Source organism: Hypanus sabinus, chromosome 3 (genome assembly GCF_030144855.1).
Source record: "Hypanus sabinus isolate sHypSab1 chromosome 3, sHypSab1.hap1, whole genome shotgun sequence".
In the NCBI taxonomy this organism is placed as follows: domain Eukaryota; kingdom Metazoa; phylum Chordata; class Chondrichthyes; order Myliobatiformes; family Dasyatidae; genus Hypanus; species Hypanus sabinus.
The window spans coordinates 165,450,818-165,478,375 of record NC_082708.1 but is presented as its reverse complement, the minus strand read 5'-3'; the positions used below and the strand labels follow the sequence as shown (position 1 = coordinate 165,478,375).

Below are 27,558 nucleotides of genomic sequence, written 5' to 3'. Positions count from 1 at the left end.
AGCAAAGCAACGATCCCCCCCTCCACCTCCAGCAAAAAATGCATCAGCACCCCCTCCCAACAAGCACTCAAGCGTGCAGCAAAGCATTAATAATGACACAGACTAGCAGTACCCCAAAGACTACTCGTTCACCCAGTATTCAACATACCACAGGCTCTCTCTCTCCCTAATAAGGGAAAAAGAGGTGTCTCAGTTTCACAGCAAGAGGGGAGACATAACAAACAACTGGAGGATTTACAATGTCAAAAATCCATTGAGTCGCTTTTTCTGAGCTCTGTGCACAAAGAACTTGGGTCTCTGAGCACATAGCCAGAGATCTTCGCCTCCAATGACACACCGATTTCCCACAGAGGCACCAACCTCGAGTCCACCTGCCTCCAGGGCCCCCAAAATCCCCGAACTCCAAAGGCGAGCTAATCTTCTAGGCTGTGTCCTTAACAGCAAGTCAAGAGACCCCGAGAGTGGGTCTATTCTCCCAAAGAACCGAAGTCAGCGTCTTCAACAGAACCCTGAAAGGGAAAGATAGAGATATTAAAGATAGAAATAGATGCAAGCAAAGGAGTAGCCATTAGGCATCTTTGTCTCTCCCAAGCTCTGCGTACAGGGATTAACCAAGCACAGCATCCACATCAGCATCTGTATAGCATCACACAGCCTTGCCAAGAGAACCCACTCTCTTGTACAGATCAGAACGCTGGCACATGGCAGAGAATGACCTTGCCAAGTTGCCATCATTCTACACCATGAGCCTGCGGAAGATCCTCCATAGCTTCTGGCCATGAAAGATCTTCAACCACGCCCTGCTCCCACTCATTCAGTGTCATCAAGAGCACATGGCCACAGACATCATGAAGAAATGTTCAAGGTGGATGGGGCACATGATGAGAAGAGAGGCCATCTCCACTATCAAGGCAGCACTTCATTGGACCCCTGAAGAGTGGGGGAAACATGGGAAACCAAAGACAACTTGGTACCATACTGTAGAGACAGAAATGAGGTCTCTGAATCTCACCTGGGGCACAATTGATAGCCAAGGACAAACAGAGATGGAGGACCTTCAGTGCTGCCCTAAGTGCCAGCAATAGGTAATAAGTAAGTAAGAATAAACTTACTGACCCTAACCCTTACTAACCTGAACCCTGCGTATCTTTTAAACACAATAATTATACTCGCCTCTGTTGCTTCCTCTGGTAGCTCGTTTCATACACCCATTATCCTCTGTGTGAAAAATTTTCCCCTCAGGTCCCCTTTAAAAAGTTCCCCTCTCACCTCAAGCCTATGCCCTCCAGCTTGAGTATCCCTGTCCTGGGAAAAAGACTGTTACCGTTCAACTTACACAACCTCCTCATCCATATCATTAATATATATGACAAACAACACCAGACTCAGCACTGATCCCCGAGACATGCTGCTGTCATGGGTCTCCATTCTGAAAAAAAATCCTCTGCAGCCATTCTCTGACTTCTACTACAAAATCAATATTTTATCTAATTAGCGAGCTCACCCAGCATCTAACCTTCTGGGACCAGCCTACCATATAAGGTTTGACAAAGGCCTTGCAAAATTTCAGCCAGATGATGTCTACTGTACTGCCCCTATCGATCATAGGTTTAAAAACCTCAATCAAATTCATGAGACGTGATTTCCCATGCACAAAACAAGTGCTGTAAATTCCTGATCAATCCTTGCCTTTCCAAATGCAGACAGATCCTGACTCTCAGAATGTCTCCCATAATTTTACAGTCACAGACGTTAGGCTCCCTGGCATGTCCTTGGAACACAACTTAAATAAAGGTACAAAATTATTTGCCTGCCAGTCTTCTGTACCTCAGTATTGACTAAAGATATCTCTGACAGAGATCCAAATATGTCTTCCCTAGCTTCCCACAATGTCCTAGTTATCTAGATCTTGTTATAATCACAAGCAACCTTCTTAAAGTCCACCATTGTTCAAGCCCTGGTGATTTAAGACTGCCAGCCAGTTTGTGATGCAATATATTTGAAAGCAGCCTCTACTCATTATCACAACCTATGGACTCACTTTCAAGGACTCTATGACTCATGCTCCCAGCATAATTTATTTACTTTTTATATTCTTTACATGATTTGTCTTATTTTACACATCGGTTGTAAGTTAATCTTTGTTATTTATAGCTTTGCATAAATTCTATTGTATTTCTTTATTTTCTTGTAAATGTCTGTAACAAAATTTGTTTCAAGGTAGTATATGTACACCGAAAATAAATTTTCTCTGAACTTTGTACTCTCTTCCCTGAATTCCTTGCCTAGCATCTGTTAATGTAGAGACATGACCAAGGTACAATGTCTATGTTAATGCTATCTTTGGACTATAACAGAACCTACAGATTTGGACCAATGTGAGCACAAACATGGTGGAATATCTTTGTCCAGGATCTGTTCCCGGGGAAAAAAAGACTTTTTTGTTGAAAAATTGACATTCTCTCATTTAAGTTTTGTTTATAGGGTAAATTCTGCAGGAGCCTTTTAACTGCATCCCAAATTTAGTTCATTGATTGGTTTCACCAATGAAATTTAGTTCTAGGTATTTCCATACTGGTCTGGTTCAAAATCCAATTCTTGGGAGAGTGCTTTACTCTCATACCCATGCAAGAATGTCACTGACATTTTGACCAGGGTTTGTCATTCATCAATTAGTGACGACAATCTCCATTCTACCTTATCCTTTGAACTGCACCCACTTTACAACTTCAGAATGCATCTGTTCCTTTCGCATTCTATCCTAAGAATGTAGGAAGCACAATCAGCTAAGCATAAAGAAAGCAGAATGTGAGATGACACCGACCTTTCACCTCCAGAGAGATCTGTGGCTCTTCTCTCTGTCGGACATGATGTAGCTTTGTGTGAGATTTAGTGCCAGTCCACCTTTTAACAAGTTGCCACGGCAACACAAAGGTTCCTTCCCTTCAGTTGATCACTTAAAAATTGCCACCAACAAACCACAGCTGATCAAAGTCAGCAGAAAGCTTATCTCTCTCGGAGCTCTGGAGGTGATGCTGATAAGATACGAGGCCAGGCTTGTCCAAGAGACCTAGGCTTGAATTGTGCCACAGCGCTGGAGAATTTAACCTCAGGCAATTCAATGACCTGGATGGAAGAAAAAACTTGTATCAAGAAGGCTGACAGTGGTAACTGAGAAATTACCAGTTTGCAGTTAAAAAAACCCAAATGATACACTAATGCCTTTAAGGGTCAGAAATCTTTCACTGTGTCTGCTACTGACCAGACCCATGGCTGTATGGTTGATGACCACTGTTTTCTGAAATATTCTTAGCAAACCATTCAATTCAGGAGCAAGAAGGATGCAAAGTAGATGACAGCAATATAGAATATTAAAAAAAGAAATTAACTATTCATTTGAAATAAAAATGGGAATATCTGGAAGCACTTTCCAGAGGTGCTGTGTGCTGAGAGCATTCAGCATTTTCTGCCTTTACTGTACTTCAGAATTCCAACATCTGCAGTTTATTTGATTTTCCTTAAGGATTAGTTTGCTAAACACTGACAATGTTTGAAATGCTTGGAGCAGCAGGGTAGCGCGGTGGTTAATGTAACGCTATACAGTGCCAACGAGTCGGTTTCATTTCTCGATGCTGTCTGTAAGGAGTTTGTACGTTCTCCCTGTGATTGCATGGGTTTCCTCCAGGTGCTCCGGTTTCCTCCCACCGTCCAAACTCCTGCTCTAAATGAAATGACATTTGAATGTTTTTATTTGAAGAGTTTCCTTTCCTGGTTTTGACCAGGAGAGTGGTGCCTTCAGTAGAGCTTCTGACTCACTTGACCTTGGGTGTTGTCTGTGTGGCTTTGCATGCTATCCCTGTGACTGCCTGGGTTTCCTCCTCCCATGCCCTAAAGTGAGGAAATTTGGCAGGTTAATTGATCGCTGTAAGTTGCACCTGGGTGGCAGATGATTGGTGGAATTTAGTGGTGGGCGGAGGGGAGACCAGGCTGATGCTGATACATCCTGAGAGTGAGCGCATTGTTAGATTTGTCCAGTCAAATGCCAAAAATGGCAAGGACAATGCACACATCCAAAATGCTGGGAAAACTCAGCAGGTCAGGCAGCATCAATGGAGTGGAATAAACAGTTGAAGCTTTGCACCAAAAACCTTCATCAGGAATGGAAAAGGAGGGGACAGAAGCCAGAATAAGAAGACGGTGGAAAGGAAGGAGTTAGAAGGTGTGTAATCTAGTGGAGGACTTGCTGTGAAGTCCAACTGTAGATCCCTGGTAATATCATTGGACTAAAAACCCAGAGGGCTGGTCCAATACCAAGCAGCATGGCAGCCTATGAAAATTAAATTCTGGTGATTAGTTGATATTTAAGTTCGGTAAATGCTGTCTTAGTAATGATCAGAAAAAGCCACCCAGCCATATTAATTTCCTCACATGGATTTGTCACCTGACTGCAGACCCACCACAGTATGATTGATTCTCACTGCCATCTGATTTGGTATAACAAACTTCCTGGTTGCATCAGAATTTTGATAAGATAGAATGAAAGTGAAATCAGATGGCCCACAGCTTCAACCCAGGCACCAGATTCAGAGACCACCAGGCCTGCCTCTGCATCTTCCCTATTGGAACAAATGTCCCACAAAGTAGCCAAAGAACAACCTGGCATAGTCATGTTCACAAAATTGTCCATTACTAACTTAAACCTATTAACAGAAGTAGTAGACATCTGTATAGAGCTGAAGAGAAAGGGATCAGCATTCTAGTAGCCACAGAAATAATCGCAACGTAACACCTTACCGTCCAAATCTGTCCACAACACAGGACTCAGTGGTGCATTTAGTAGATTGCTGCCTCCCAGGTCCAACGAACTGGGCTCAGTCGTGGTGCTGTCTTTGTGGAGTTTGCATGTTCTCTTTATGACTGATTGGGTTTCCTTCTCATGCCCTGGTTTCCTCTCACATCAAAGCACATGGTATGTTAATTAACGATGATAGATATGATGAATTGTAGATTTTCAAAGTTCAAAGCTTTCAAAGTTATTCAGAGTAAATTAATTATCAAAGTACATATGTCACCATATTCTACCTTAAGATTCATTTTCTTACTGGCATTACAGGAAAATAAATAAATACAACAGAATTTATGAAAGATTATAAATAATAAACACTGACAAACAACCAACGTCCAAAATAAGATCAATTGTGTGAGTAATAAAAAAGTAAATAAATAATAATGAGAACATGAGTCGTAGACCCCTTGAACGTGAGTCTACACATTGTGGAATCAGTTCAGTGCTGAGGTGGGTGACATTATCCACACTGGTTCAGGAGTCTGATAGTTGTAAGGTAATGAATGTTGGGTAATAACATTAGCTCACTAGTGTGAGGTAATGGGAATGCTGGGAGAATAAAATAGGATCAATATATGATTAGTCTAAGTGAGCACTTGATAGGATTCTGAAGGCTGTCAGATGTGTTTCTGTGCTGAAGGTCTTTATGGCTCCAAAAGAGGAACTTGAAAGAAAAATGTTACAATTACCATCGATAGATTATTTGATAGCGCTTCGCTGTATATTTTTTCAGAGCACAAGTGATGTTCAAATACATCATCATGTAGAGTAGTTGTCATTCAATGTTCAGAGAGATGTCACAGAGGCATGACTGCCACTGGCATTACAATATTCCTGGTGACACCTCTCTTAAAAAGTTACTAATCACACACACCTTTCAGGTCAGTTGCATAAGGTCATATGTATTTGTGGCTGGATGTGGGGGATGCCTTCAGAATTCAAAAGACTGCCTCCTAGAAGTGTGAAATAGGCACAACTGAAGCCAATAGCTTCCACGTAAGTTTAGCAAATGAACCAGTATGTGCTCTGATCTGGAGTCCACTTCTGATATGGGAACTTACTGCCCTGCTTGGCCTGTTCATTGAATATTTATGAAGGCACTTTCTACAGGACTGACTGCAGATAAGTGAAGTAAGTTTGCAGGGTGAAATTAAATCAATGCCGTCCATTCACTTGCAGTCTCACTTAGGCACAGGATTTAAAGTGGCAGAAATAGATGAGCTAGTGTTCTTCAAAAGATACTCTCTTCTGCTAAACATAAAATGCATGGGATTTTCTTTGATCTTGTCACTGAGTGATATTTCATAATCCTTCCTTGCCCTTTCATGATATATGTTCTCCCGTTGGGCTTCCCCGGAATTTAGCTGTCTGTATCTGCCATATAACTAACTTTAATTATCTGTCTTTAAATTTTCTAACCTTTGGTATCCAACGTTATGCAGGGTTTCTTGGATTTGTTATCCTTATCATTCACAGTTAAAACCCAATGGCTTGGCCTCCACAACCATCTGTGGCAATGAATTCCACAGATTCACCTCCCTCTGGCTAAAGGAATTCCTCTTCATCTCAGTTCTAAAGGAACATCTTTCTATTCTGAGGATGTCCCCTCTGATCCTACACTCTCCACTGCAGGAAACATCCACTCCATGTCCACTCTATCTGGGCCTTTCAATATTCAGTAGCTTTCAATGAGATCTCCCCTTATTCTTCTAAATTCAAGCAAGAACAGGCCTAGAGCCTCAAATGGTAGATGCCTAAATTCATCAGGGTGAATAACTAAAGTAGCTGATTATTAGGGGAATGTAGAATGTGGCCATTTATTGCATTGCTAAAGAAAATGTTTATGGACAATTGCATAATTTTGAGAGGTGTTTAAAGAAGCTCTCTACAAAAGCAATCATTTGTCCCAATGTACAATATCACTATTCATTTGCTATTGAGAGTGACATGTTATTAGTGTTGCAAAGTACCTATTACAATTATTGCTACCCTCTTCAATACCTACTTAATGCCAAATGCCACTTTAATGGAATAGTTCCCAAAAGGCCATAAAGTAACTTATTGGAGGATCACATCTACTTCAACAGCAATGTATGGGGGTGGTTATGTAGCTTATTTAAGTCAAATTCCAAATAAAATTGATTGCCTCCCACTCATTTACACCAACTCTAGCACAGCATGCTTTCACAAACTCTGTCTCAAAATAGAAGCATACTGCAACACGAAAGTGGAGTTAGGGAACATAACAGGTGGCTTGAGTTGAAGAGAGGACGCAGTAACAAACGGTTTTCCAATGACAGAGATAGTAGGATGATATCACATGTTGTTATTATTATTGATTACTGGTTTATTATTATTGCCTGTACCAAGATGCAATGAAAAGCTTGACTTGTATATTGTTTTTACAGATCAATTCATTGCACAGTGCATTGAGCTAGAATAAGGTAAATCAATGACAACACAGAATAGAGTGTCAATGTTACTGAAAAAGGTGTAGGAAAATGATAAAGTGGAGGCTGAGAGTCAGAGTCTAATAACAGTGGGATATAAACTGATGGTATGTGCTTTCATGCTTTTTACCTTCTGCCCAATGGGAGAGTGAAGAAGAGAGAAATACTGTATATGTCATGGAAATGGGCATAACCAGTCTATGCTGCTGTTTATACCTTACTTCAGCCTCTCCCAAATTTTATACTCAAACCCTTAATTCCATCCTTGACTTCCATTCATCTCTTATGCTCCAGAATGTGTTGATACTATTTGCTTCAACCACTCTTATCTCACCTTCTGGTAACATAAGAGTAATTATCCTTTTGGTAAATTACTCTATCTTTTCACTCTCCATGAAATTCAAAAGTTCAAAGTAAGTTAATTATCAAAGTACATATACATATGTCAACATATGCTCGCTTGAGATTCAATTTCTTACAGGCACTCACAGTAGAACAAAAAAATACAATAGAATCAATGAAGAACTACTCAATTGACCGACAAACAACCAATGTGCAAAAGAAAACAAACTCTGTAAATAAACAAATATATAAATAATACTGTAAACATACATTGTAGAGACCTTGAATATGAGTCCATAGGTTGTGGAATCAGTTCAGAGTGAAGTTATCCACTCTGGTTCAGGAGCCTGATGGTTGAAGAGTGATAACCTGGTGGTGTGGGATTTAAGACTCCTCTGTACCTCCATCCTGATGGCAAGTAGAGTGCATGGCCTGAATGGTGGGAATGCTTGATGATGGATGCTGCTTTCTTGTGTCTGCACTCCTTGTAGATGCCCTCGGTAGTGGCTGTATCCGCCACTTCTTGTCAGTTTTTCCATTCCATTTCCGTCAAATTTGCCAATCTATTGAAGAACAAAAAAAAACTGCATTTGTTGGAAATCTGAAATAAAGAAAATGCATCTGATGAAAAGTTTCAGATGAAATGTTAGCTCTGTTTGTCTGACTTGAGTGTTGTCTGTTTTTAGAACACAGAACAGTACAGCACAGTACAGGCCCTATGTCCTACAGAGTTGTGCCAAACCTTTAAACTTTTCTTTCTATGTCTGCCTCAGTTGGTCTCCACAGTCAATTATCCTTTAGTGAAGATAAAATTGTCTCTAAGACCAGCACTGACAATGGGGCTTTCACTTCTACCATTACCTCTATTTATTTTTTACAGAAACTACTTGGCCTGCTTTCTATTTTTATATTACATTTCCTGTATTTGCAGTTTTGATGTAATTTTGAACCTCCAATGCAAGATAAATGTGCTGGGTTAGATAAAGATTGCATTGGAAATTGGTAAAGTGGTGAGATGGAATCTCAATGGCTCTCCACATGGCTTTAGATCACCTGGACAACACAAACACCTGTGCCAGGATGCTGTCTATAAGCCCATAAGATATAGGAGCAGAAGTAGGCTATTCGGCCCATCGAGTCTGCTCCACCATTCAATCATGGGCTGATCCAATTCTTCCAGTCATCCCCACTCCCCTGCCTTCTCCCCATACCCTTTGATGCCCTGGCTAATCAAGAACCTATTTACCTCTGCCTTAAATGCCCCCAATGACTTTGCTACTACAGTCACTCGTGGCAACAAATTCCACCGATTTACCACACTCTTACTCAAGTAATTTCTCTGTGTCCCTGTTCTAAATGGAGGTCCTTCAATCCTGAAGTAATGCCCTATAGCATTGACTATAGCTCAGCATTTAATACCATCATTCCCAAAATCCTCATTGAGAAGTTGCAGAACCTGGGCCTCTGTACCTCCCTCTGTAATTGGATCCTCAAATTCCTAACCAGAAGACCACAATCTGTGTGGATTGGTGATAACATATCCTCCTCGCTGATGATCAACACTGGTGCACCTCAGGGGTGTGTGCTTATCCCACGGCTCTACTCTGTTTAATGCCCATAACTGTGTAGCTAGGCATAGCTCAAATAGTATCTATATATTTGCTAATGATACAAGCCATTGTTGGTAGGTGAGAGGGCATACAGGAGTGAGATATGCCAACTAATGGAGTGGTGTCGCAGCAACAACCTGGCACGCAACATCAGTAAGACGTAAGAGTTGATTATGGACTTCAGGAAGGGTAAGATGAAGGAGCACATACCAATCCTCATAGAGGGATCAGAAGTGGAGAGAGTGAACAGTTTCAAACTCCTGGGTGTCAAGATCTCTGAGAGTCTAACCTGGTCCCAACTTATCGATGTAGTCATAAGGAAGGCAAGACAGTGGCTATACTTCATTAGGAGTTTGAAGAAATTTGGTATGTCAACAAATAAACTCAAAAACTTCTATAGATGTACCGTGGAAAGCATTCTGACAGGCTGCATCACTGTCTGGTATGGAGGGGCTACTGCACAGGACCGAAAGAAGCTGCAGAGGGTTGTAAATTTAGTCAGCTCCATCTTGGACACTAGCCTACAAAGTATCCAGGACATCTTCAAGGAGCGGTGTCTCAGAAAGGCAGCGTCCATTATTAAGGACCTCCAGCACCCAGGGAATGCTCTTTTCTCACTGTTACCATCAGTCACGAGGTACAGAAGCCTGAAGGCACACACTCAGCGATTCAGGAACAGATTCTTCCCCTCTGCCATCCGATTACTAAATGGACATTGAACTCTTGGATACTACCTCACTTTTTTAAAATATGTAGTGTTTCTATTTTTGTACGATTTTTAATCTATTCAATATACATATATTTTATAAAGTATACTGAATAAGATATACTTATTAATTTATTATTATTTTTTCTTCTCTATTATGTATTGCATTGAACTGTTGCTACTAAGTCAACAAATTTCACATCCGATACCAATGATAATAAACCTGATTTTGATTCTGATTCTGATCAATACAAATTGGGCATTGGGACGACATAGGTTTGGGGAAGAGGTAACAGATTTCTAAGTCAAAGTCAAAGTAAATTCATTTACAATTGGTTCAGGAGCCTCATGGATGTACGGTGCTAACTGTTCCTGAACCTGGTGTGGGATTTAAGGTTTCTGTATCTCCTGTCTGATGACAGTAGCAGGCAAATTAAGGTGAATCTTTTTCACCCAGGGATTAGCGATTATCTGGAATAATGTGCCTGAGAGGGTGGCAGAGGCAGAGTTATCAACAGCATTTATGAATTGCCTAGAGAAGTACTTGAATCACTTAGCATAGATAGTTACAGGCCACGTACCGGAAAATAGGATTAAGACCGTAAGACCATAAGACAGGAGCAGAATTAGGCCATCTGGCCCATCGAGTCTGCTCCGTCATTCAATCATGGCTGATCCCTTTTTATTAAGTCACCTCCTCAACCCCAGTTCCCAGCCTTCTCCCTGTAACCTTTGATGCCATGTCCAATCAAATGCCTATCAATCTCTGCCTTAAATACACCCAACGACCTGGCCTCCACAGCTGCATGTGGCAACAAATTCCACAAATTCACCACTCTTTGGCTAATGAAATTTTGCCACATCTCTATTTTGAAAGGGTGCCCCTCTATCCTGAGGCTGTGCCCTCTTGTCCTAGATTCTCCCACCATGGGAAACACCTTTTCCACATCTACTTTGTTTAGGCATTTCAACATTCGAAAGGTTTCAATGAGATCCCCCCCATCCTTCTGAATTCTAGCGAGTACAGACACAGAGGCATCAAACATTCCCCATATGATAATGCAAACACAAGGAAATCTACAGATGCTGGAAATTCTAGCAACACACACAAAATGCTGGTGGAATGCAGCAGGTCAGGCAGCATCTATAGGAAGAATCACTCCTTGCCTGCTCTCCTCCCCCTTTCTCCCTAGGCCTCCTATCCCATAATCCTCTCCCTTCTCCAGCTGTGTATCCCTTTTATCAATCAACTTTCCAGCTCTTAGCTTCATCCCTCTCCCTCCTGTCTTCTCCTATCATTTTGGATTTCCCCCTCCACTCCCACTTTCAAATCTCTTACTATCTTTTCTTTCAGTTAGTCCTGATGCAGGGTCTCGACTCGAAACATCAGCTGTGCTTCTTCCTATAGATGCTGCCTGGCCTGCTGTGTTCCACCAGCATTTTGTGTGTGTTACTCGTATGATAACCCTTTCATTTCTGGAATCATCCTTGTGAACCTCCTCTGGACCCTCCCCAATGCCAGCACATCTTTTCTGAGATGACGGGCCCAAAACTGTTCACAATATTCAAGGTGAGACCTCACCAGTGCCTTATAAAGCCTCAGCATCACATCCTTGCTCTTGTATTCTAGACCTCTTGAAATGAATGCTAACATGGCATTTGCCTTCCTCACCACTGACTCAATCTGCAAGTTAAGGTTCTGCACAAGGACTCCCAAGTCCCTCTGTATCTCAGATTCCTGGATTTTCTCCGTTTAGAAAATAGTCCGCACATTTATTTCTACTACCAAAGTGCATGACCATTAATGTGCATGTATGCCCACTGATTAGCATGGATGGGATGGAATAAATGGCCAATTCCCCTGCTGTAAGAGGCATTCTAACCATTTCAACTGCAAGAGTTAGAGAGTAGTTTTGCCAATGAATTTCTCTAAGGAATGTGTTCGACATGTGGTTGGAAAATCTCGTATTATCTCATTATATACTTTTATACATTATATATCTCAAGATTTGGGGGAGTAGATTTAGGACGGAGATGAGGAAGAACTGCTTTTCCCAGAGAGTGGTGAATCTGTAGAACTCTTTGCCAATGAAGCAGTAGAGGCTACCTCAGCAAATCTATTTAAAGGAAGGTTGGGTAGACTTTTGCATGGTAGGGGAATTAAGGGTTATGGGGAAAAGGCAGGTAGGTAGAGACAAGTCCATGGCCAGATCAGCCATGATCTCATTAAATGTCGGAGCAGGCTCAATGGGCCAGTTGGCCTAGTCTGCTCCCATTTCTTATGTTCTTATGTTTAACAAGGGAGTTGGCGCATGGCCTAGTGGATAAGGCATCAGTCTAGTGATCTGAAGGTCACTGGTTGGAGCCTCAGCTGAGGCAGCGTGTTTGTGTCCTTGAGCAAGGCACTTAACAACACATTGCTCTGCGACGTCACCGGTGCCAAACTGCATGGATCCTAGTGCCCTCCCCTTGGACAACATTGGTGGCGTGGAGAGGGGAAGGCCTGCAGCTTGGGCAACTGCCGGTCTCCCATACAACCCTGCCCAGGCCTGCGCCCTGGAAACCTTCCGAGGTGCAAATCCACGGTCTCACGAGACTAAGGGAGTTGGAGGCTATTCAGCCCAGTAGACCTATACAAGCTGAAGATTCGCTTACCCTTGAAATGTTTTCTTTTCACATAGTCCATCAACTCACTTTCTGATGCATTTTTGCCATTGATCCCTAACTGGATGCAGGGTTTCAGGAGTAATTATGGGAATGCAGAATCCATCCTTGAGCATGTAATAGGTGCAAAATATTACCAATACTTCAGTGAGACTGCCTGTACCCAACATGCTAGATTCATAAGGCCTTTCATTGACATTTCATTTCCAACTGGCTTTATGCCCTATAGATATGTAAATCAACAGCCTGACGCCCATTGTGTATCACATAATAAATTTGTAGGTGCTGAGCAGGGTTTAATGTGAGACTGCCTCGTTCAGAATTCTTCAAAAAACTTCCACCTGCCAATGAGAGATAGACTTTAATTGTCCTGGTAGTCTAAGAGGCCATTCACTTCACAAGTGTCCCCAGCCCTAAACAGATAGTGTGTTCTCTGATTCCTCCACCTAGGCTGGGCCCTTCTCCCCGGAGGATCATATTGATGGAAGGAAGGTTCAGACTGTTCGGTTTGCATGTCAGCTTGAAGACCGTTCTTGAATAAAACTAATCCATGCCTTGGTAGAACTGATGTCTGTGATACCTCTGACAGGCTGGGAGTGATATCCATTTTCAACCCATGACATATGGTGTTCATATTAAGCGATGTTTTCTTTGACGAATGGCAAAATAACTTAATGCAGAGGCTGTCCCAAAATTCTGTAAAATATTTTCAGAAATTCTGACTTGAAAGATGTATGATTGTATGTTAATAATTATAAGGTCATTGCACAGTGGCACAGTTGTAAGGCTGCAGTCACACAGCAACCTGAGTCCAGTCTGGCTCTCTGGACTCTCTGTATAGATCTTCCAATGTAACTGCCTGGGTTTCCTCTGGGAACTTCATTTTTCACTCATATTTCAAAGTCCATAAGACCATAAGATATAGGAGCAGAGTTAGGCCATTTATGGAGTCTGTTCCACCATTTCATCATGGCTGATCCATTTCCCTCTCTGCCCCAGTCTCCTGCCTTCATCCCATTACCTTTCATGCCCTGATTCATCAAGAATCTATCAATCTCTGCCTTAAATATATTCAATGCCTTGGCCTCCACAGCTGCCTGTGGCTGAGGGAACCCCCTTATCGCCGTTCTAATTGGATATTCCTCTGTTATGAGGCTGTGTCCTCTGGTCTTAGACTCCTCCACCATGGGAAACATCTTCTCCACATCCACAAGATATGAGAGTTGTTACATTAATTTGTCACTAGCAAATGGCCAGTGAAGGTGGCTGGCAGAATCTGGAGGAGTTGAGGGAAACGTGGGGAGAATAAAATGAAATTAATCCAAAAGGGCTGGCACAGACTTGATGGGCTGAAAGGCTTTCTTTCTATTTGCATGTTATTTCATTAATATGAATGATAACCCTGAGACCTGACCTGTTTCTAACATTTTTGGTGGCATGAAGGAGTCCACTCCACAACTAATAAAAGGATAATTAACAGAGATGAGATATAAGCTTGAGCTTTGCAAAGTTATATTGCTATAAAAGATTCAATGAAATTAATCACACTTAAATTAATTGGGAAAGGTGACTACACATTAACAACTTTTATGGCAGTTTAACAGACTCAAACATGAACTAAATGTAAGTATGTGAAAAGATGCAACTTTCTATTGAAGTTCCACAACTGGCTTTGGGGTTTTATGCTTGAAGGAGTTCAGGTTCCTTCCTATATTTCTATATGGCTTTCACTCTAAAGAACTCTCTTCTTAGAAAAAGAGGAAACTTGGGCTAGTGGTCCCCTAAGTTGCTATGTGTAAGGATTTGCACACTCTTTACCCTATCAGCACACTTGCCATCATATACTGGAGACCTCATAGAAAGCTCAGAAATAGATTGCTGGCAGCTTGTTCATTCTACGACTGCAGCCTCCATCCAGGGTTAACTGAGTTCGTCAGGAGGAAGCCTGCAATCTAAGTGATTGGCTCCACATCAAACTAGCCTGGAGCTCCAGTGAGGCAGGTGGACTGTGGACTGGAGCAGGTGCAGGCAGGTGTTCTGCAGGTGAACCTGAACTAGTAAACAATGGATACAGTGCCACAGAACATAGTACATAGAAGGATACTGCACAGTATATTCTCTTCAGCCTGTAATGTTCTGCTGACTTTTAGGCTACTCTAAGATCAATCTAACTCTTTCCTTCAACATTTGTCACCTACTCACCTAAGAATTTCCTAAACATCCCTAATGTTCCATGTGCCCACCACTCGCTGTGTAAAAAAGGCTTTCTTCTGACATAGAAACACAAAATGCTGGCAGAACTCAGCAGGCCAGACAGCATCTATGAGAGGAGATAGTGACGACGTTTCGGGCTGAAACCCTTCCTCAGGAGTAACATGGGATGGTCAAGGAGGGGATAAGAAGTGGGGGGAGGGATGAAGTAGAGAGCTGGGAAGTGATAGGCTGAAGGGAAATGGGCTGGGGGAAGGTGGAGAATTATGGGAAATAAAAGAGAAAGAAAGGTAGGGCTGGGGGGAGATTATAGTGAGGGGGGAAAAAGAGAGAGAAAGAGAACCAGACTAAAATTATAGATAGGGATGGGGTAACGGGGGGGGGGGGGGGGACAGGGGTATCAACGGAGGTCTGTGAGTTGAATGTTCATGCCGGCAGGTAGGAGGCTACCTAGGCAGGAGATAAGGTATTGCTCCATCGACCTGCGTGTGGCCTCATCTTGACGGTAGAGGAGGCCATGGGCAGTTTGTGTTTTTATTTATTTCCAGCATCTGCAGATTCACTTGTGTTTCTTCTGACATCTCCCTCCATACTTCCCTCCAATCACCTTAAAATTATACCCCCTCAGTTCGACCATGGGAAAAAGTTTCTGATTGTCCTCTCGGTCATCTTGTACACCTTTATCAAGTCACCTTTGGTCTAGAGAGAGAAGTCCCAGCTCAGTTCCATTACATCACGTGTAGATCTGAAACACAAGTGCATTGCAAGAAATGTGAATTCATGACAGGAAAACCTATGGAAAGGCTGTATATGGGACTCAGTTGTAGCATGGTAGCATTGGCTTAGTATAGTGCTTTACAATGTCAGCAACCGAGGTTCGATCCCTGCCACTTTAAGGAGTTTGCACATTCTCCCTGTGACCACGTGGGTTTCATGAAGGTCCCCCCCCCCCCCCCACTACACCAAATTCCAAGGGCATACTCTCAGGATTAGTAAATTTTGGGCATGGCATGTTGCCGCTGGAAAGATGGCAACACTCTCGCAGGCTGCCCCAGCTTAGCCCTGGATGGCGCTGGTCTTGGACACAAATGACACATTTCACCTCTATGTTTTGATGTACATGTGACAAATAAAGCTAATCCTTAAGGAGTCACAGGTACAGTAGATCTGCCGTACAGACTACATAAGACAAAGTACTGAGTTCAGGAGGTGGGATGTTATTGTATAAGACATCAGCGAGGCCTAGTTTGGAGTATTGTGTGATGTTCTGTTCACCTGCCTACAGGAAAGATATCAATAAGATTGAAAGAGTGCAGAGAACGTTAACAAGGATATTGCCAGGATCGGTGTACCTGAGTTATAGGGAAAGGCTGAACAGGTTAGGATTTTTTTTTCCTAGAATGTAGGATAATGAGAGGTGATTTGACAGAGGTATAAAAAATTGTGAGAGGTATAGACAGAGTAAAAGCAAACAGGTTTTTTCCACTGAGTTTGGGTGAGACTCGAACTAGAGGTCATGGGCTAAGGGTGAACTGTGAAATGTTTAAGGGGAACATGAGGGAGAACTTCTAGACTCAGACGGTGGTGCAAGTATGGATCGAGCTGCAGTGGAAATGGTAGATATCGGTTTGATTTCAATACTTAAGAGAATTTGGGTAGGCACATGCTTAGGTGGGGTATGGAGGGCTACGGACCACGTGGAGGTTGATGGGACCAGGCAGAATAAGTTTGGCACAGATTAGATGGGTCAAAGAGCTTGTTTCTGTGCTGTAATGTTCTAAACTCTATGACTCTATGACTCCATATTCTATGGACCTGGAGCATTTTGAAACCACCTTAATACAGGGCTTAGTGTAAAACTTGGACCTTTTCTTTACAGGCCACATATGACAGCCAGCTCCATAATGCAGTATCCAACGACTGCAGTCACAACTGTGCTGAATTACGAGCTCCCATTGCTCTGAGCTTGGAAGCTACAGTAGAAATGCAGACTGCTGCCATGCAAGTTCCAGTTGCTGTCATCATGATAGTGAATTAGAGAGCGCAGCAACCGGCAGATTGTAACAAAGGGCAGACAAAGGTGTACCGGAAGCAGGAAGAAAATTAACCCAGAAGGTGATAAGTTTGGAATTACCTTCTTATTCAATAGTTTGGATGTGGATTTAGTGTATGTCAGTTGTGTTTGAGAAGGTGACACTGAGCCTCAATTCTTCTAGTAGGAGAGAGGTTGTGGATTTGTGAGGTGCTGGTCAGGTAACCTGTCTGAGTATTTGCAGGGCATTTTTCAGGTGTATTTCAGAGACGGTGGCAGCTGATGTTTAAGGTAGGAAATGGGGTTTCAGTCAAGCTCTTGATGATGCCAAGATTACCCACGGTAGCATAGCACAGCTCGGAGAGTTCTGGAGATCAGACTTCAACTCTGGCTCCATCTGTAAGGAGTTTGTACGTTCTCCCCATGAACGGTGTGGATTTCCTCCGGGTGCTCCAATTTCCTCCCAAAGTCCAAAGACGTAACGGTTAGTTGTTTAACTGGTCATTGTAAATTTTCCTCTGATTAGGCTAGTGTTAAATGGATGGGTTTCTGGGCAGAGCAGCTCGTTGGGACAGAAGGGCCTGTTCCAAGCTGTATCTCGAAATAAGTAAAATATTAAAATAATTTTGTTTTGAAAAAGTTATCGTTATTTTATGCATCTCGTGTTGTATTCTCTGCACACTATGCTCACATGCGGAGTTGTCCACCACAATCAAGAGTTCCATCTTTAGCCTTTGTTATTTAGTTCTCCTCCTTTTGTGGTAGCACAGTAGCAAGGTGGCCAGTGCAATGCTTTACAGTGCCAACTGTAAGATTAGGGTTCAATTCCTGCCGTTGCCTGTAAGGATTTTGTATATTCTCCCCCTGACCATGTGGATTTCCTCCAGGTGCTCCTCCCACACTGCAAAGGTGTATGGGTTAGGTTTAGTGAGCTGTGGGCATGCTCTGTCGGCATTGAAAGGATGGCAACACTTGTGCACTGCTCCGCACAATCCTCACTGATCTGACTTGATGCAGGCGACACATTTCACTGTATGTTTCCATGTACCTGTGTCAAATAAAGCTAATTTTGAAATCTTTTCGGTTACCCCTTGAAAATTCTGCTCAATTATAGTTTCTTGCTGAGGAAACTTCTCCCTTCATCCTCTCTCAGATTGTCCTACTCTCTGTGCCTTCTCATATTCCTATGGACATGCTTAAGAAAGGTGGGAGCAACTTGTTTGCAGGAAAACACCGCAGTTAGCCAAAAATAATGCTTAGCATATGACTCCCTTCAAACTTAGCAGCAGTATTAATCTCCAAAATGGTGTTGAATAAGCATTGCCCATTGACTGAGGTGATGAGTTGCCTGCTTTACTGAGTCATTCTAACTAACAGAAATCTGTGGCAGTTCTCCCTCCATATGTCTGTGCAAACATGGTGGCCACTTTGAGGCCTGATGAATCTCATAAAGTCAGTATAATATGCATTACCCATTCAAATTTAGCACCACTTAGGGGGTTTTTCTTCAGGCAACACACTTACTGGACTAGACTCAGATGGGATAATGATAAGTTATGTATGGCTTCATATCAGCTGCAAACTATATTGATCTGTCTACATTTCTTGTGATTTGAAAGGGCTGCTTTTCTTGTTTGTAGTTTCCTCCATTCTATAACAACCATTGGAGGTCTGATGATGAATAATATATTTAACAGCAGTTTATAGAAACATAGAAACATAGAAACATAGGTGCAGGAGTAGACCATTCGGCCCTTTGAACCTGCACCACCATTCAGTATGATCATGGCTGATCATCCAACTCAGAACCCTGTACCTGCTTTCTCTCCATATCCCCTGATCCCTTTAGTCACAAGGGCCATATCTAACTTCCTCTTAAATATAGCCAATGAACTGGCCTCAATTGTTTCCTGTGGCAGAGAATTCCACAGATTCACCACTCTCTGTGTGAAGAAGTTTTTCCTCATCTCGGTCCTAAAAGGCTTCCCCTTTATTCTTAAACTGTGACCCCTTGTTCTGGACTTCCCCAACATCGGAAACAATCTTCCTGCATCTAGCCTGTCCAATCCCTTTCGAATTTTATACATTTCAATAAGATCCCCCCCTCAATCTTCTAAATTCCAGTGAGTATAAGCCTAGGTGATCCAGTCTGTCTTCATTTGAAAGTCCTGCCATCCCAGGAATCAATCTGCTGAACCTTCTCTGTACTCCCTCTATGGCAAGAATGTCTTTCCTCAGATTAGGGGACCAAAACTGCACACAATACTCTAGGTGCGGTCTCACCAAGGCCTTGTACAACTGCAGTAGAACCTCCCTGCTCCTGTACTCAAATCCTTTTGCTATGAATGCCAACATACCATTTGCCTTTTTCACCGCCTGCTGTACCTGCATGCCCACCTTCAATGACTGGTGTACAATGACACCCAGGTCTCATTGCATCTCCCCTTTTCCTAATCGGCCACCGCTCAGATAATAATCTGTTTTCCTGTTCTTGCAACCAAAGTGGATAACCTCACATTTATCCACATTAGATTGCATCTGCATGTCTGCTGAAATATTTGCAACAATCTTGGCCATGCTGTAATAAGTTTACTACTTCCTGAAGGATTTTTAAAGAATACGCTAGACATAAGCCTCCTTGAGACAAGTGAGCGAGCAAGGGAAAATGAATTATTTTCCAGACCGTCTTCTGCAAACTGGATGACAAATAGCTCTGCGAGCCGGTCAGCTTCCAACTAAGCTGATGTTACAGGATATTGCCAGAAGGGACTGGCCATGGCTTTCCTGTGAGAAGGGAACTATGATTCCACGGATATAATTTCTTCAAAACTCAAACTGGCATTGGTTGCAGCCCACAAGAAAGTGAAAGACAGCTGTTACAATATTTTCACCTTACTGACAAGGGACAAAAAAAATTTCAGAGAGGAAGCTAGAAATTTAAAAAAAAGAAAGCGACAGCATCACGCTGGGAGAAGCAGCAGCTGGTGCATTGTGTACGACTAAACTCTATTACTGCAGTGACAACACAATCATCTCGGCAGCAGTTTGCTGCGGGTGTGAATGGAACAAAGTACAAAAGCGCGATGGATGTCACAGCGATATCATCATTTCTGATTATGAGGCTGAATGAATATTGATAGGCCTGGCACCTAAGTAGCTGAGAGATCCTTTCAATTCGAGCCTCAGTACAAATGTACACCGCATTTAACAAACGAAATTCGAAGCAGTTAATCCAATAAGGAATAACACAATGCAATAAAAGGGCTAATTTGTGATATGAAACCCTGCACCATATATAGAATAATGGATACCTTGAAGGGAGATCTGCAGCTCTAACACAATCAGGAGGACCAGGTGATGTCATGCATTGTGTGAACCATTTAGGACCATTTCAAGGCCTGCATGCAGACATTTTGTGACAGGGTTTTTGTGCCCTTTTCTCAGCGTGAAGGAAATGGCATACCAAGCTTAAGGACACAAACTAAAAATACTGAATCACTTTTCTCTGTGTTTTCTTTTTACACCAATGATGAAAAAAAGAGCAATCGTTGGCACACTTTTTGAGGTCAGAACCGCATTAGGCTGCAGGGCACAAGTGTGATGCAGGCAGAGCTACTGCTATCCAGTGGAAGAACAGTAAAACATGTTAGGGCTTTGAGATCTTAGCACCATTGTTAAACATTATTGAATTTACAGATCTTCAGTGGAATTTACATATCTTCAATTAACAGATCTTCACTCATACCTGGATTTCTTAGTCCCAGTATTAATGTAGAAAGTTATGCCTCCTGACATGCTATGTTAATGCCAGAATGTGTGGGCACAGTTGTGGGCTGCCATCCAGCACACCCTTCGGTGTGTTAATTGTTAATGCAAACAACGCATTTTAATGCACATGTGATAAATAAACTTCAGTCTTGAATCTTGACGTGGACACAGTGAACCTGCCAACAGTAACCACATCTGTGCATAGATCTAGAGCTGCCACAGCAAGTAGTCAGGCATTTTCACACCCTCAGCTCTGTGAACTATTGGTGACAATAATGTCTGCTTTTCTGTGAACCATCTCCAATTTGCTGGATCTTTGCAAGTTGCTATGCAGAAGCTCAGCCGTTTGAAACACACAGCAGAGCAGCAGCTGCTCAGAGTAAGAAATAAAATATCACGCTGGCATATGTTCTTCCACTTGCATTTTTATAGATCTGGATGAGCTTTAGCTCTTAAAATCCAGAGGTGCATTTTCAGCCTTTTGGCTCCTGTGATACTGGAATTAGCCATCAAACCAACCTATCAGCTTCTGGATTCTTGGGCTGCATTGCCAAGCTGTGGGTTCCTTTTGCACACCCAACAGTGATGGATCATGTTCCCTTTACAAGTTGAGGTGGCCTGCGTTCCATAATACAAACGCAAACATAAAACGGTCTTTGCTTTACAGACAGCTTGTCAATGGACTGTGTTCCATCTACACACAGCACAGAGATGAACCATAATCCCTTTAAATAATAGAGTGAAGTTCTATTAACACACATGATGGATAGCATTCTTCACACAGCTATGTGATGCATTGCATACTTTTTTCACATTAAGAAGAAACCATCACTGTGTTGTGTAAAAATATGGACCATATCCATAAGACCATAAGGTGTAAGAGCCGAATTAGGGCATTTAGCCCATCAAGCCTGATCCACCATTTCATCACGGTTTATCCATTTTCCTTATCAGCCCCACATGTGGCAACAAATTCCACAGATTCATTGTTCTCCGGCCAAAGAAATTTCCTCTTCATCTCTGTCCTAAAAGGACACACCTCTATTCTGAGGCTATGTCCTCTGGTCTTAGACTCCCCCTCCATAGGAAACATCTTCTTCACATCCACTCTATCAAGGCCTTTCAACAGTTGATAGGCTTCAATGGGGTCACCCCTCATTCTTCTGAATTCCAGTCAGTAGCAGCCCAGAGCCATCAGACACTGCTCTTATGACAAGCTTCTTTTACACAGAACACAGTTATAGACTCTTCATTTTACACAAAGCACAGGGATCAAACGTAAAGCATCGGAAGTACATTTGTAAATAAAATGTATACTGAGCTTTTAAAACAAACAAAAAAGGAAACAGTATATAGTTTTCAAATTCCTTTCAGCAAAGAACATGGTGCTGGAGTGCTGGGAGTCTGCCAATGTGCTAATGTTGTTTAAAAAAGGGAGACTGGGCAGATAGAGTAACTATAGGCCAGTGGACCTCAATTTATTAGGAGCATTGTTTGAAGGGCTAAATAAATCAGCAGTTAGAAGGTAGAGGTTAATCAAGAACTATCACTTTAGATTTCTTCATGAAAAGTTGTGTCTGATGAAGATACCTTTCTGAGGAAGCATCAATGCATAGCAGTAAGGATAGTACATTCAATACCATGTACATAGATGTTTCACAACTTCTAAGATGACAAATTAATCAAGAAAATATAAACCCATAGGACCTGAGGAAAAATTGGCCCAGTGATAGAACGCAAAAGGTAATATCATCAAGAGTGAGGAAATTAAGCTGTACCAAAGTCCTGTGGAGCTTCAAAGAGATATAAATAGATTAAGCAAGTGGACTATGATCTAGGAAATAGGGTACAGGTCCACAATTCCTTATCCAAAATCTTTGGGGCCAGTTGCATTTCAGAATTCAGAATTTTTCGGATTTCAGAATCCCCCCTTATTTGTTCCGGGACCCCCCCCCCCCCCCCACAGATACCAAAAAACACGTATGCTCAAATCCCTTGCTTAACCTGTCTCAGTACGGGTGGACTTTAGGACCCAGCAGAGCTCCAGACCTACACAATCCTCCCGTATACTTAAATCATCTCTAGACTATTTATAATAACTAATACAATGTAAATGCTATGTGAATAGTTGTTATACTGTATTGTTTAGGGAATGATGACAAGAAAAATATTTTTTGAGGATGTAACTAAAATCATTGGTGAAGGAAGAACAGTAGATGTAGCGTATATGAATTTCAGCAAGGCATTTGATAAGGTACCCCATGCAAGGCTTATTGAGAAAGTAAGGAGCAATGGGATCCAAGGGGACATTGCTTTGTGGATCCAGAATTGGCTTGCCAGAAGGCAAAGGGTGGTTGTAGATGGGGCATATTCTGATGGATGTCGGTCACCAGTGGTGTGCCTCAGGGATCTGTTCTGGGACCCTTACTCTTCGTGATTTTTATAAATGACCTGGATGAGGAAGTGGAGGGATGGGTTAGTAAGTTTGCTGATGACACAAAGGTTGGAGGTGTTGTGGATAGTGAGGAGGGCTGTCAGAGGTTACAGCGGGACATTGATAGGATGCAAAACTGGACTGAGAAGTGGTAGATAGAGTTCAACCCAGATAAGTGTGAAGTGGTTCATTTTGGTAGGTCAAATGTGATGGCAGAATATAGTATTAATGATAAGACTCTTGGCAGTGTGGAGGATCAGAGGGATCTTGGGGTCTGAGTGCATAGGACACTCAAAGCAGCTGCGCAGGTTGACTCTGTGGTTAAGAAAGCGTACTTTGTATTGGCCTTCATCAATCATGCAGCTGAATTTATGAGCCAAGAGTTAATGTTGCAGCTATATAGGACCCTGGTCAGACCCCACTTGGAGTACTGTGCTCAGTTCTGTTCGCCTCACTACAGGAAGGATGTGAAAGCCATAGAGAGAGTGTAGGGGAGATTTACAAAGATGTTGCCTGGATTGGGGAGAATGCCTTATGAGAATAGGTTGAGTGAACTCGGCCTTTTCTCCTTGGAGCGAAGGAGGATGAGAGGTGACCTGATAGAGGTGTATAAGATGATGAGAGGTGTTGATCGTGTGGATAGTCAGAGGCTTTTTCCCAAGGCTGAAATGGTTGCCACAAGAGGACACAGGTTTAAGGTGCTGGGGAGTAGGTACAGAGGAGATGTCAGGGGTAAGTTTTTTACTCAGAGAGTGGTGAGTGCGTGGAATGGGCTGCCAGCAATGGTGGTGGAGGCGGATATGATAGGGTATTTTAAGAGGCTTTAAAATAGGTACATGGAGCTTAGTAAAATAGAGGGCTATAGGTAAGCCTAGTATTTTCTAAGGCATTTTCACGTTCGGCACAACTTTGTGGGCAGAAGGGCCTGGATTGTGTTGTAGGTTTTCTATGTTCCTCTGTTAAAAACATTCAATAAAACATTAAAATATACAGCTTCAAATGAACTGAATCAAACACATGGTAAATGACTTACTGGAATAAATGTAGAACGTCACTGTCACTATAAAACTTCAGTAACTTGTCTTTCTGTTTCTTTAAATCATATACAGTGGTAGTTCCGACACCATATTCTTCAGTAAGATGCAGCACAGACACACAACGATCAAGCTTCTGCAATAACGCCACTTTCTGCATTATTGATAATGATAGATGCTTCCTTCTCTTTTTCTCATTGTTACCCATTGGGGTATCTGCAGCTCTTTTTGACATTTTCACAGCGAAATTAAACACAAAGTCAATAGTGAACACAAAATATCAGAGAACAGCAAATGCTCTTGTAACCGGCAGTACGAGCACTGAGCTAAAACTGACGTCTGGCAGCCTCTGCTAATTTTGCCACGTCACACCTGTGTGACGTCAGCTGTTGGTGAGAAAAACCTTGGTTTTTGGAGCTTTTTGGATTTCAGAATTTCGGATAAGGGATTGTGGATCTGTATGTGGTGAAATTGTTCATTTTGACAGAAAAGTTAAGAAGGAAGGTTATTATATAAACAGTGAGAGAATGTAGTTCCCTAGTGTGACCATATAGACCTTCTTAAATAATGGCACAATGTTAGTCACGCTCAGTTCCCTGTTAAGGAAGATACAAAAATCTCTGCCGAGGTCCCTACAATTTCTTCCCTTGATTCCCACAATATTCTTGCATATACTTGGTCAGATCCTGGGGATTTACTCATCTTCATATGCCTCAAAACCACCAATGTCTCTTTGTTTTAAATGTTACTATATTTCAGGACATCACAGTTCTCCTCCTCAAATTGCATGGTTAAATATAGACAAGTAGTATTCATTTAAGAACTCACCTCCAGACTTCAGTAGCCACACTGACACCTATTGTCTTTTTATGTTCTTATTAAGACCATGAGACATAGGAGCAGAATTCGGTCATTTGGCCCACCAAGTCTGTGCTGCCATTTCATCATGGCTGATCCATTTTTCCTCTCACCCTTAATTTCCTGCCTTCTCCCCTGATTCCTTCATGCCTTTACCAATCAAGAATCAATCAAACCCCTGTCTTAAATATTATAATTTTAGAATTTCTTAAAATTCTCCTTTACCTTATCTGCCAAGGATGTCTGAGGTCCCTTTTTATCCTCTTGTTGCCCTTAAATGTACTTCTATATCCATCTGACAGAGAAAGCAGGATCTCCCAGTGGCCACACATTTTAATTCCACATCTCATTCCCATTCTGATATGTCTATCCATGGCCTCCTCTACTGTCAAGATGAAGCCACACTCAGGTTGGAGGAACAACACCTTAAATACCGGCTGGGTAGCCTCCAACCTGATGGCATGAACATTGATTTCTCTAACTTCCGTTAATGCCCCTCCTCTCCTTCTTACCCCATCCCTGATATATTTAGTTTTTTTCCCCCTCTGCCCATCACTCTGCCTGTTCTCCATCTCCCTCTGGTGCTCCCCTCCCCCCTTCTTTCTCCCTAGGCCTCCAGTCCCTTGATCCTTTCCCTTCTCCAGCTCTTGTATCCCTTTCGCCAATCACCTTTCCGGCTCTCAGCTTCACCCCACCCCTTCCGGTCTTCTCCTATCATTTCGCATTTCCCCCTCCCCCTCTTACTTTTAAATCTTTTACTTTCCTTTCAGTTAGTCCTGACGAAGGGTCTTGGCCCGAAACGTCGACAGTGCTTCTCCACTAGCATTTTTTGTGTGTTGCTTCTATATCCCTTAAACTGCTCAAGGGATTTGTTTGATTCCTGTTGTCTATACCTGTCGTTTGTTGCTATTTTGTTTGTGCTCTGATTCAATACAGGTCATTTGTTGCTATTTTGTTCGTGGTCTGACCCTCAATACCTCTTGTCATCTAGGGTTTCTTTATCCAGCCAGCTTGGCCATTCATTCTAACAGCAACATATTAGCCCAGAACTCTCATTATCTCACCTCTAAAAGTCTCCTAGTTGTCAGATGTCCCTTTACGTGCTAGAGACATTTTTAAGTTCTTGTCTCATGTCACTAAAACTAGACTAGAGGTAGGACAGTAACTTGAGGACCAGTTCAATTTTGTCCCATATCTATTTTAAATCTAATACAATAATGGTCATTGGTCACAAATTGCTCCCCCACTGACGTTTAGCAACTAGCCCTGCTTCATTTTCCAAAAGAAGGTCAAGTGTTGTCGTCTCTTGAATACCACCCTCATATTGCATGAGGAAACTTACCTGAATAGACTTAACAAACCCTGTCCCATCTAATCCCTTATCACTATTGTGGCCCCAATCAATATCAGGAAAATGAAAATTACCTCCATTTGCAACCCTACTTATTCCTCCAGCTATCTATGATCTCCCTATATGTTTGTCCCTGTAATTCCTGCTGACTACTAGGGAGCCTAGGGAGTACAATCCTATCAAAGTGATCACCCTTGCTTATTTCTATGTTCCAACTATACAGCCTCACTGTGTCCTCCCTGAACTAGCCTCTCTAAGTACTTCCATGATGTTCTCCCTTATCAAAAGCATACCTCCATGACTTAACTTCACCTCTATCACACCTGTATGCCACAACATCGAGCTGCCAGTCCTGCCCGTCCCTTAACCATGTTTCTGCAACAGTTATAATGTCATTAGCCAGGTGCCTATCCACACCATGAGGTCATCTGCTTTACCTGTTAAGCTTCTTGCATTAAAGTAAATGCAGTTTAGCCGTTTTGATGTTCCTTGCTCCCTGTCAAACCCATCTGTCTTGCTGACTGGACTTCCTCACTCTAACATCTCTCTTTGCCTCAACTATCTCATCTGCCACACCATGACTTTGCATCCTAGACCCCTGTCAGGCAAGTTTACAGCCTTCAGTGTAGTTCTTGCCCATCTCCCCAGCAATATATTAGCCCCCCCCCCCCCCCCCCCCGGTTCAGATGTTGCAGGGAAGTGTCTAGATTGATTTCTCATAGTAATGAGCAAGACAGATTGATAACTACTGGGGTTCAAGAAAATGGGAGTCGATCTCATGAAATTATATTAAATTTTCAAGAGGCTTGATGTCAGTGCTGCTTTTTCTTGTGAGCCTGAGATTGGGAAGCGTCATCCTAGAATAACAAAGCTGCCACTTCAGACAGTTTGGAGAACTCTTCCGCGAGTGAGTTTTAAAATTTTAGAATGCTGTAATCTAGAGAGCTACATAGGCTGATCCATTGAATATATCCAAGGCTAAGATAGACAAACTTCTGGAATTCGGAGAATTGGGATCATTGGAACTGGCCAAGAATTGGAGCCCTGGCCAAAGTTTAGATCAGCAATGATCCTTTACACTGACAGCACTGGCTGAAGGAGTCATGAGACCTACCACGAGTCCTACTTATTACATTTGTTACGTTGCCAGAAACTAAATTTCATCCTTTTTTTAACTTTCAGGAGGAGTTAACTCTGCTCAAAAAAAGCACCATAAGTTGCCTGTTCAGCACTTAACATATAATGAAATCAC

At 42.3% G+C, this 27,558-nt stretch overlaps 1 long non-coding RNA gene across 1 annotated transcript; it reads right to left on the bottom strand.

Annotated features, from left to right (window-relative positions):
- Positions 1-55: 55 nt before the first annotated feature.
- On the bottom strand, positions 56-8,139 carry LOC132390871 (uncharacterized). The gene is made up of 4 exons (XR_009511034.1): positions 7,909-8,139; positions 4,795-4,951; positions 2,825-3,126; positions 56-509 (listed from the first exon to the last, which is right to left on the bottom strand). It is a non-coding gene; the product is annotated as an uncharacterized LOC132390871 (long non-coding RNA).
- Positions 8,140-27,558: the final 19,419 nt, after the last annotated feature.